Genomic DNA, 12,104 nt, shown 5'->3' with positions numbered 1-12,104 from the left:
GTAGCTTCATCTGCAGCAGTCACATTGTGCCTTTGTCTCGTCACTTCCCCAACCAATACTTAGGGTCCTTCCCTCCCTGGTTGGGGCCTGGCGCCTTTAATGACAGGGTGCTGCTGTCCCTCAGTTGTGGCCCTGCCATTGGCCAGTGGGGACTGGTGTTCTGCAAATGTCAGACATGGGTCCATAAACATGCATGGAGCAGGAAAATTCTATTGCATATAAATGTGAGCAATATTATTCCAGGAAAAACATATGACTGTTTTGGAAGTCATAAGGGATTTCCTAAATGACTATGGTGCAAGCAGCCAAGAGGTTTTTGCTCAAAGGAAGCCTAAGATCGTAACTGAAAGAGTGTTTAGGAGGCAAGAAAAGGTCAAGAATTACAGGCAAAAGTCATGTCCTCCTGGTCCTGTGACCATAACTCGGGTGAAATGAAGTTCATGTCCCTTTATGCAAAAGTATGATGATATAGGTATGGGGTGGGTGTCTCAAAGAATATATTGTGAATAAACACATCTAAATAAATCTGGTCTTCAGATTAGCCATGGTGAAAACTCTACTATGACATATGTTTGCTTAAACCATTTTTTCCCCTTAAATCTTTTTTGAAACTCTTTACTCAGCCCTTCTTATCCTCTAGAATGTTTATTTTTTTAATTAAAAGAATTTTCCCCTAGATTATGATATATACTACTCTTCTGAACCTCTTGGGGTTTTGTATATATTGCTAGTGTTAATATTCCCATTTAACACGGTAATTAGTTATTATCTGGGTTTATGCCCCATATAGGAATGTATCCTAATATAGAGTACAAGTAAAAAGGTAGAAAAAAATGTGTATGGAGTAATGGACTTTTTTGCTTAATATTTTGGATTAAACATTTTATTTTACACCAAAGCACTGTCACCTGATTTGATCATATATATTCACCAGCTCTGTCTTCAAATGATTTGGGGTTGATTTTCAAGAATCAACAAAGCCTCTAAGTATCAAGATTTATAACCATTGAGTCTATTTTTTAAAAAAGAATGCATTCTTGGCTCTGAAGGCAATTCCAAAGGAGGAATTTCCAAAATATTTTGAACCATGACTGTATCGTAATAGTGATGCCCAGTGGAAAAATATTTTTTAAAGCAGCAGAACCATTCTTTTAAAATGACTGAGAGTTACTGGAGGCCAAGAGATCAACTCACTATTGTGGCAAACTTCATTTGCTTTGGGAAAAGTCAGTGGAATTTCAGTTTGTCCACAAAAGTTCATTTGTGTAATCAAAGTCATCATGCAATCTAACTCCAGACATTGCAGGCTGAGATGTGATGTGCTCTATTTAATATAAATCAAACCTAGTTTTAGGAGGACCTTGTCCTTCTGTTCATCAGGCACTCGATCAGATCTAGCTCCTTAAATCTATTTCTCACTTCCACTGTATAATCATAAGGGATTTGATTTAGGTCATACCTGAATGGTCTAGTGGTTTTCCCTACTTTCTTCAATTTAAGTCTGAATTTGATAATAAGGAGTTCATGATCTGAGCCACAGTCAGCTCCCAGTCTTGTTTTTGCTGACTGTATAGAGCTTCTCCATCTTTGGCTGCAAAGAATATAATCAATCTGATTTCGGTGTTGACCATCTGGTGACGTCCATGTGTAGAGTCTTCTCTTGTATTTTGGAAGAGGGTGTTGGCTATGACCAGCGCATTCTCTTGGCAAAACTCTATTAGCCTTTGCCCTGCTTCATTCTGCATTCCAAGGCCAAATTTGCCTGTTACTCCAGGTGTTTCCTGACTTCCTACTTTTGCATTCCAGTCCCCTATAATGAAAAGGACATCTTTTTTGGGTGTTAGTTCTAGAAGGTTCTTGTAGATCTTCATAGAACCGTTCAACTTCAGCTTCTTCAGTGTTTACTGGTAGGGGCATAGGCTTGGATTACTGTGATATTGAATGGTTTGCCTTGGAGACGAACAGAGATCATGCTGTCATTTTTGAGATTGCATCCAAGTACTGCATTTCAGACTCTTTTGTTGACCATGATGGCTACTCCATTTTTTCCAAGGGATTCCCGCCCACAGTAGTAGATATAATGGTCATCTGAGTTAAATTCACCCATTCCAGTCCATTTTAGTTCGCGATTCCTAGAATGTTGACGTTCACTCTTGCCATCTCTTGTTTGACCACTTCCAATTTGCCATGATTCATGGACCTGACATTCCAAGTTCCTATGCAATATTGCTCTTTACAGCATCAGACCTTGCTTCTATCACCAGTCACATCCACAACTGGATATTGTTTTTGCTTTGGCTTCATCCCTTCATTCTTTCTGGAGTTATTTCTCCACTGATCTCCAGTAGCATATTGGGCACCTACCGACCCAGGGAGTTCCTCTTTCAGTATCCTATCATTTTGCCTTTTCATACTCTTCATGGGGTTCTCAAGGCAAGAATACTGAAGTGGTATTTGACTATGCCAAAGCCTTTGACTGTGTGGATCACAATAAACTGTGGAAAATTCTGAAAGAGATGGGAATACCAGACTACCTGACCTGCCTCCTGAGAAACCTATATGCAGATCAAGAAGCAACAGTTAGGACTGGACATGGAACAACAGACTGGTTCCAAATAGGAAAAGGAGTACGTCAAGGCTATATATTGTCACCCTGCTTATTTAACTTATATGTAGAGTACATCATGAGAATCACTGGGCTGGAAGAAGCACAAGCTGGAATCAAGATTGCCAGGAGAAATATCAATAACTTCAGATATGCAGATGACACCACCCTTATGGCAGAAAGTGAAGAGGAACTAAAAAGCCTCTTGATGAAAGTAAAAGAAGAGAGTGAAAAAGTTGGCTTAAAGCTCAAATTCAGAAAACAAAGATCATGGCATCTGGTCCCATCACTTCATGGGAAATAGATAGGGAAACAGTGGAAACAGTGTCAGACTTTATTTTTGGGGGCTCCAAAATCACTGCAGATGGTGATTGCAGCCATGAAATTAAAAGACGCTTACTCCTTGGAAGGAAAGTTGTGACCAACCTAGATAGCATATTCAAAAGCAGAGACATTACTTTGCCGACTAAGGTCTGTCTAGTCAAGGCTATGGTTTTCCAGTGGTCATGTATGGATGTGAGAGTTGGACTGTAAAGAAAGCTGAGTGCTGAAGAATTGATGGTTTTGAACTGCGGTATTGGAGAAGACTGTTGAGAGTCCTTTGAACTGCAAGGAGATCCAACCAGTCCATCCTAAAGGAGATCAGTCCTGGGTGTTCATTGGAAGGACTGATGCTAAAGCTGAGTTTCCAATACTTTGGCCACCTCATGAGAAGAGTTGACTCATTGGAAAAGACTCTGATGCTGGAAGGGATTGGGGGCAAGAGGAGAAGGGGACGACTGAGGATGAGATGGCTGGATGGCATCACCAACTCGATGCACATGAGTTTGAGTGAATTCCGGGAGTTAGTGATGGACAGGGAGGCCTGGCGTGCTGTGATTCATGGGGTCCCAAAGAGTCGGACATGATGAGTGACTGAACTGAACTGAACTGTCCTTCTGTTCTGTTCTCTTAGTCTACTGTGTCTGACTCTTTGAGACATGTCCATGGGATTTTTCAGGCAAGAATATTGGAGTGGGTTGCCATTACCTCCTCCAGGGGATCTTCCTGACCGAAGATCAATGCTTCCTATGTCTCCTGTACTTCAGGTGGATTATTTACCTGCTGAGTCATAGGGGAAGCCCAACACTGTCCTTGCAGCCTCTTTGAACATAGAGTTAGATTTTAGCAATTGCCTCTGAAACAGGTTTTGTTGCTGTTCAGTCCCTAAGTCGTGCCTGACTCTGTGAACCCATGAATTGTGGCATGCCAGGCTTCTGTGTCCTTCACTATCTCCCTGAGTTTGCTCAAACTCAAGTCCATTGAGTCAGTAATGCCATTTGTATCTGTGTGTGTGTGTAGATGTATGGGAGGGTTTGGATGTGTGTACACATCATCAAATTATTCATGTAAGGACATTGCAAGACCCAAAATATAGCCTGGCCTTCTCTTCACTTCACATTAGGGGACAGATTGGGAAGAAAAATGGGCCGAGTTTGGCCCAGCACCAGCTGGGTCAGAACACCAGGTAGAATGTGATGAAGGCCGGTGTATGGAAAGGAATCACTGATCATTGGGATGGGGTTTTGGGTCATAGAGGCTGCATGGCCACTGGTAGGTGGTTTGAAGCTTCCTTCTATAGGAAGACCCCTTTTCTAGTCATCCCTAGGGGGAAGTAAGCATGCTTGATCTTGATATCTGGGGCTGTGGCCCTGGAGCTGGATTCTGGGGGTGGAAGGAGCCAGGAGACAGATTGACAGGAGGCCGAGCTGGCTGGCTCACATTCAAGTTGGCCAAGAGCAATGGAGAAGGCCCGAGGTTGGCTCTTGGAGTTGTACATCTCTAGAGAAACTACTTTAATGAGCACGTAAATGTTCCTTTGAGTTGTAATTGTGTCAGTTCAAGCCTTCAGTAAAATTTTATTAAACGATCTGACTGTTCATTGCTGTGCTTTGAGGAATTAAAGGCAGGGCTGGGTCTACACTCGAGGTCCTTGCAGGGAGGGCATAGCAGCCTAGGGAGAAGCCAGTGTCCAGTCCCCAGGTGATCTGCAGATTGTGGAGTGGGGTGGTGGTGGTGGGGTGCTGGAGGAATGACCAGTGGTCCCTGAGTTGGGGGTGGTGGGGGGGCAGTGGCAGGGGGAATGTTGGGACCAGCCAGCCACGCTCAGCCTTCTTCCAAAATGGCCATGGGGGAGAATCAGGGAGAAGGTAACTCTAGAGTCATGGGATTGGGCTTAAAGTCACAGCTATTTGAGTAATTAAGGAAACATGATAGTTTTGGTAATTACAGGTGGGTGAGGTCTGGGACATACTGATTCTCTTTGGAAGAAGTGTAGAGCCAAACAAGGGGATTGCTTTGAAACAGACAGCATTACTGGATCTGTAAGACCCCTGATATCTAATAAAAATGCACACAGAAACAATGGAATTCCGTATCTTTCATGTATTTAGAAATTCTTATTATATTGGTGAAATAGTCCCAGTTTCGCTGAAATGTTCAGTTTTCAGTGATGGGTGGATGCTTGCTCTCTGCTCTAACCCTCTTCCTCTGTCCTTAGCATTTCTCATTTCCCCTCATCCAATCCCCCAGCAAGTCCTTGCAAAGACATCTCAGAACTGTTACTTTCCCCACCTCTGCCACCATCTCTCCAGCCCAGGTCACAGTCATCTCCTTGGCTTCACTAAGTGTATCCTGATAGCACTGTCCCTTAAGGCAGCAGGGAGATCTTTTTAAAATATAATAATAATTTTAAAAGATGTGATATGTGTATACACTGGAATATTACTCAACCATTAAAGAAAATGAAATAATGCCGCTTGTAGCAACATGGATGGGCCTAGAGGTTATCATATAATAATAAGTGAAATAAGTCAGAAAGACAAATACCATATGATATCACTTATACATGGAATCTAAAATATGACACAAAGGAACCTATCTATGAAACAAAAACAGACTCACAGACATAGAGAACTGACTTGTGGTTGCCAAGTGGGGATGGGTTGGGGAGGGATGGAATGTGAGTTTGGGATTAGCAGAGACAAGCTCTTATATACAGGATGGATAAACAGCAAGGTCCTACTGTACAGCACAGCAATTATATTCAATATCCTGGGATAAACCATAATGGAAAAGAATATGAAAAAGGATATATGTATGTGTATCACTGAGTCACCTTGGTGTACGGCAGAAATTACCAGAACCTTGTTAAATCAACTATTCTTCAATAAAACTTTTTTAAAAAGAAACATTATTTTAAGACTGGTGCATTAAAAAAAAAAAAAAGTAAGGCAGATCATGCTGTTTCCTGCTGAGAATTCCCCAAACAACCCACATGCTTCTACATCCAGAAGATTCTCTGCGACCCCTCTCCCCCATCTTCGGGGACCTTTGGCTCCTGCCTGACGACCCCACAGGCCTCTAGAGCTGCTGTGTTTTCCCGTCAGGCACTTGCCTCCATACTCTCCCCTTGTGGGCATCCTTCTTTCTTGGCTTTTGGTGCGAGCGGCTCCTCCTCTTCCGTCAGCTGTCACCCAGTGTCACCTCCTCAGAGGGGTCCTCCCTGGCCTTCTCCTTCCACCTCCATCATCTGCTTGGGCAGAGAACTTGACAGAACCTCAACTCACTCATTCCTTCTTTATCTGTTTGTCTGTCTCCTCTTTCTTAGTTCTGTCTGTGCCAGGTTCTGTTTGCCCTGCTCCCTGCGGGTCCCTAACAGCGTGGTGGGGTTATCACATCCGTCTAAAGAAACTGAATATGAGTGTGTGTCCTGACACCAGAGAGCACTGGGTCCACTACACACAGAAAGTCTTCCCGTGTTACGTGTCTACCTAGGAGGAAGGTGAGCAAAGCGCAGAGCCTAGAAGGACACGCACGCACACACACACACACACACACACACACACACACACACACACACACACCAGGTCTTCACTCCAGGCTCAGCTTTCCCCTGCAAACCACTGAGAGGCCCTTTGGTGGCACCAGGAGCGGCTCCTCTGGTTCAGTCAGCATGTCCATGGACAGTGTGGGTCCCCCCTGGGCTCCTCTCCTCTGCAGCTCTGCTTCTCAGTCAGGGAGCCCCTCCAGGGTCCCTGTGGTCCATGCTCAGCGCCCCCACCCCCTGACTCACTGTTCTGTCTTCTCTCACCACTCCATTCCACCTTCCCTCCCACCAGCTCCCCTGGGTGGAGGAGGGTTCGGCCCCACTGCTGGCTGGAAGGATGAGAGTGAAGAAAGCCACTCTCCAGCCCGAGCTCACTCTCTCTCCACACGGCCTTCGGGCTTTTCCAACTGCTGAGGGCATCTGCCTCCTAGAAACACTCTTGAGTGTGACAGTACTCAAGGTCTCTTTCCTCCACTGTCCTCTTGAAGTTGTATTACCAAAGACCCCCTAGAGTGACTGTCCCAAGGGAAAAATGCACCCTGCCCCCAATGACACAAACACTGAAGTCTCTCAAGGATGGTAAATACTTCCTCACTTAAAAAAAATTCTACATACATGCGGACCACTCACAAAGTGCTGCGTAAATGTTCCCTGATACATTCAGCTTCTCTGCATCTCTAGGAGCCTGGCAGGGCTGAGCGCATTTGGGGCAGGCATCTCCCCTCTCTCTTCTGAATCCCAGGAAAACTGACCTTGCCGCTATTAAGTTGTGTGTTTGGTAGAACAGAGTGGGAAGTATTGTCAACGATTTCCTAGTGAAGAGTTATCCCAATAGGAAGCAGTTTGTAGTCATTTTACTAGTTTGACTTCATCACCAAATCAGAAAATTGTCTACCAACTCACACTGATTATTTAACAATAATAGAATATTCTAACACTTTTGAAATTTGCAAGACACTTTTGGAGAAAACAGTGTCCTTGGAAGGGATGAGGATGCAGGTCTGGAAGGACGCTGAGTTCTTGTTGGCCGGCTGGTTCCTGAAGTCCTGGACGTAGCACCTAACGATGCCAGCTTGTACTACATCTGTGATGAGGCAGGCCTTGTTCCTGATGATGTCATAGTCCTGGCCCTCTCATGTTCTTATGTCCTGATTCCTGGGAACACCAACTTCATAAAAATATTCCTCTGACTGAAACTGCCCATTAACCTTTCTAAGTTGGTTAATGATTAATGTCATTAGCTTCAGGATAGGACAGTGCCCACAAGAAGGTAGGCTGTAGGGATTCTGCAAACCTAGCCAGCTGTCCTCAGTCTGTCTGGGTATAGGTGGTGGTTTAGTTGCTCAGTTGTGTCTGACTCTTGAGACCCCATGGGGTGCAGCCCACCAGGCTCCTCTGTCCCTGCAAATTCTCCAGGCAAGAATACTGGAGTGGGTTGCCATGCCCTTCTCCAGGAGATCTTCCCAACCCAGGGATCGAACTGTGGTCTCTTGCACTGCAGGAAGATTCTTTACTAACTGAGCCACCTGGTAATGCTATTACCTGCTCCATCCCTACCTTTTATTGCTGTCATAATTATGTCTCTGTTCGGTCAGCATATGTCCTACTGTTGGGGAGAGAGGACCCAAATCTCAGTGTTAAGTTTACCAGATCCCATGATGTGGATGTCACCAGTGGGTGGGCAATCTTGTGTCTGGAAACCAAGGTCTCCTGGGGCCAGGAAGCAGTCCAACAGCAGTTTCTTAAGGTCTGTTGCTGTTGTTCAGTCGCTAAATCATGTCTGACTCTTTGCAACCCCATTGACTGTATGTAGCACACCGGACTTCACTATCCCCTGGAGCTTGCTCAAATTCATGTCCTTTGTGTTGGTAATGCTATTTAACCATCTCATTCTCTGCTGTCCCCTTCTGCTCCTGCCTTCAATCTTTCCCAGAATCAGGGTCTTTTCCAATGAGTTGACTCTTTATATCAGAGTGGTCAAAGTATTGGAGCTTCAGCTTCAGCATCAGTCCCTCGAATAAATATTCAGGGTTGATTTCCTTTAGGATGGACTGGTTTGATCTCCTAGCAGTAAGATCTATTCTGATTTCCTTTATTCTTGGTGTGGTTCTATTAAATTGAATTTGTATGACATTGTCATCTCATGGGCCAAAAATTGACCAAATAGCAGCAATTTCATAGGGTTCAACCCATATGTTTTATTGTCAATTCTTCTACAGCAGTGATGTCAGACACAAGTCGAAGGTAACAAGCAAAAAGAATAAATTGAAGAGAGAGAAACATCAAAGTGAAGGGTAAAACATTTTCAATTTGAAATTGCCCTGGTTGTACTATATGCATGTGAGTTTCTGAACTGTTTTTACTTCTTGTGTTGAGACTTTCAAGGTAATGAGTTCATAAAGTTTCATGTCATTAGAGTGCTAGAGAATATTTTCATGGTATGCTCATTAAGTTATGAAGGATGAGACTGTTGTGTTTACAAAAGGAATGATTGTAGTCTTGAAGGTCATGTGGAAACTGTGAATAATGAAAGGTTGACTGCGGTCAGGAAGTCTTGTTGGAACTAATAGTAGGTGTACTTGGAAATAGCATAAGTCACTGCATGTCCCAGGTGTTGAGTGATGGACGAGTGAAAGGAGAAAGAAAGAACTAGCACTGCTTACCTTCCATGGGACACATCTTTACAAGTATCTTATCTTTACATCCTCATAAAAAAAAAATCCACTAGGACAGGCATTATTATCATTGTACGTGACAGATACTCCGAGTCTTAAAATGTTAAGGTCCCTATTGCTAGACATTGGCAGAGTCAGAATTTACACCCAGGCCCACCTCAGACAAAGCCTTGTCATTCCCTTACACTTAAGAAGACTAGAGGACCGGTTCTTGAAATGGTCTGGGGTATACTTTTGGTGGTGCCATCTTCAGAAGTGTCCTGGTATGAGGCTGTGCACATGGCTGGGACTTTCCCATCTTGCTGGTCCACTCTGTGGATGACTGAGCCAGTCTCCCCTAGTGTAAAACACAGGGCTTGGGCTGCGCTAACATCTGCCTCTAGGCATCACTGCTCTTGGGGTCATTGCTACTCCCAGGAGGTCTTGGAATGCCACAGTCAATGAAGCATATTCTTTTAGTAGTGCCTCTGATGCCCTTGTTAGCTGCATTGTCAGAAATCCAGGATGAAAAGGATTTCTAAATCACCTTTGTGCAAGACAAAATGGGACCGTGTTTGAACCTTAAACCACCAGATCCTTTCAGAGTCACATGACTGCTGTAGGTTGATGAGCCATTAAAGCAAGGAACAATTGTGCCAGGTACTTGAGAAGGAATACAGGAGAGGGGATAAATACTTTGGAGGCTGGTTTTTACTGCTGTGTTGATTCTCAAAGTGATTCTGCCTTAATCACGTCCCATGGTTAGGGTCATGGTTAAATACCACTTTCACATGTACACACATGTCCTGAACTTGGAAGTAATGGGGACTAGAGCAGTAATTTAATACAGAATAATCTGTGTGTTTATTCTGCATCTGTCACAGCCTATAAACCCCAGCAACCTCGTAATTGTTAATTCTACCCTGTTGCAGGACATGCAACATAGACAAATGCCCAAGAGAAAGCATGGAACCTGAGCTGGCCCTCAGATGGAAGGTGGATCCATTACTGATCACAGTGGAATGCCCCTGGAAGACAAATGGGACTCTGTGGGGCCCTTCTAGGTACAAAACCTATTTCTGTCCCCTGTTTGTTGTTTCCAGAAAATAGACATCACTCAGCCTCCTAGACCTTCTTTGAGTACCAAAGTATAGATTCAAACAGTTGCAAATCAGGGAGGGAGGGAATGCAGAAACACAGGAAAGTAACAACAGTGCCCCGATTAAAGAAGGGTCCTGATTCCCTCTCAAGGAATGTACATAGCAATATCCTTAGTTCTTTTGCTCGAACTATGGACTCCATCTAGGCTGAGGATGGCAACTTCAGGCTGAACATAGGATTTCTGGAGTACCATCGGCTACCTCACCACCAACCCATCAGAAGAAAGATATGCATTCTGCAACCCTCATCTCAAATGGTGACTATAAAATTTTCTCCCTGAAAACTGTCCAGGAGCTCAGGATTCTGGAGCATGAGCCACCCATTCTCCTTGCTTGGTCCTGCAATAAACCTTTCTGTGCTCCAGACCCTGACATTTGGTTTGTTTGGCTTCACTGTGCATTGGACACATGAATTTGTGTTTGGTAACCCTCTCATTCAATTTGTACTTGAGTCAGCTGTGTACATAGACTTTCCTCACGAATGGAAAAGAAACACATATGAAGTAGCATTCACTTGACATTGTTGGTCATTTGGTCACTGAATGTCTAGCTGTCACAGATTCCATTCAGTGCAGCCACTGAGTGCAGGGCTGGGCATAGCAGGAGTTCAATAAGCATTTGAATGATAAACTCTGCTGGGGTTTATCTTACCCGTATTAGTCAGAGAAGATGTTACTTACGTTGTTTTTATGGAGGTGATCGACAGCAATGAAATAATTGGACCTGAGGCATTTGTTTTTATTTTTTGGTTGTGCTATTCAACATGCAGGATCTTATGTTCCTGACAAGGGATTGAACCCAAACCCTGACAACTGTTGGCAGTGCAGATGCCAAGTCCTAACCACTGGACCACCAGAGAATTCCCCAGATCTGAGGCATTTAGAAGGCAAAACTAGAAAGGTTAAATAGAGTAAACTGAAGATAAATGAGAGCCAATTTAATTACTACAGACTCCAAAATGGCATCCAACCATTCACCATTTTGTCCAGCCGGCTAAACTATCCAGGGACATGTTTCAGGGATCTGAGCTGAGGAGCAGAAACAACGTGGACGTCAGGGGCTGGAGGGGGCCTCAAGTGACTCATTCAGTGACTCAGCATATGCTCTCAGAATATCCTTCTCTTTACAACAAGGCTAAGCATATCCACCTTGTAGGACTATCATAGAGGTTAGCGATGAGGTAAGCAGGTCATGTAGGATGCCTGGCACACCTCGAGGGCCAGCTTGCGGCAGCCGTTATGGTCCACATAGAGGAGGCAGGACGTGATACAGAGCTCAGAGAGTGATTGGAATTTCAGGGAGAGGCGAGGAGAGGAAACACGCCCTCCATACCGCTGTGTCCAGCTCTCATTCATTTACTTAAACGGCTGTGTAGCTTTTCCATTACACGAGTATTTATAATACACCCAGTTTATTTACGTTCCTTTGGTTATTTCCATCTCCCAGCTACCATGAAGGACATGCTATGTTAGTTTCCTAGGGCAGTCATAACAAACAACACAAATTGGATGGTTTTGGAAGACAGAAATGTATTCTCTCACCGTTCTAGAGGCCAGTCAAAAATCAAGGCGTTGGCAGGGTCATGCTCACTCTGAAGACTCTTAGGGGAGAGTTTATTCTCTGCCTTTCTCTCAGTTTTTGGTATTGCTGGCCATCCTCGGTGTGCCTTGGCTTGTCTCTGCCTCTGTTTTCACATGGAATTCTCCTTGTGTGTAAGTGTCTCTTCTCCTCTGCTTATAAGGACACCAGTTAGATCAAGGGCCATTCCAATCCAGTAGGACCTCATCATCACTTGAATAATTACATCTGTGACTACT

This window comes from Ovis aries, chromosome 13 (genome assembly GCF_016772045.2).
Source record: "Ovis aries strain OAR_USU_Benz2616 breed Rambouillet chromosome 13, ARS-UI_Ramb_v3.0, whole genome shotgun sequence".
NCBI classification, from domain to species: Eukaryota; Metazoa; Chordata; class Mammalia; order Artiodactyla; family Bovidae; genus Ovis; species Ovis aries.
Note: the sequence above shows the minus strand (reverse complement) of the source record.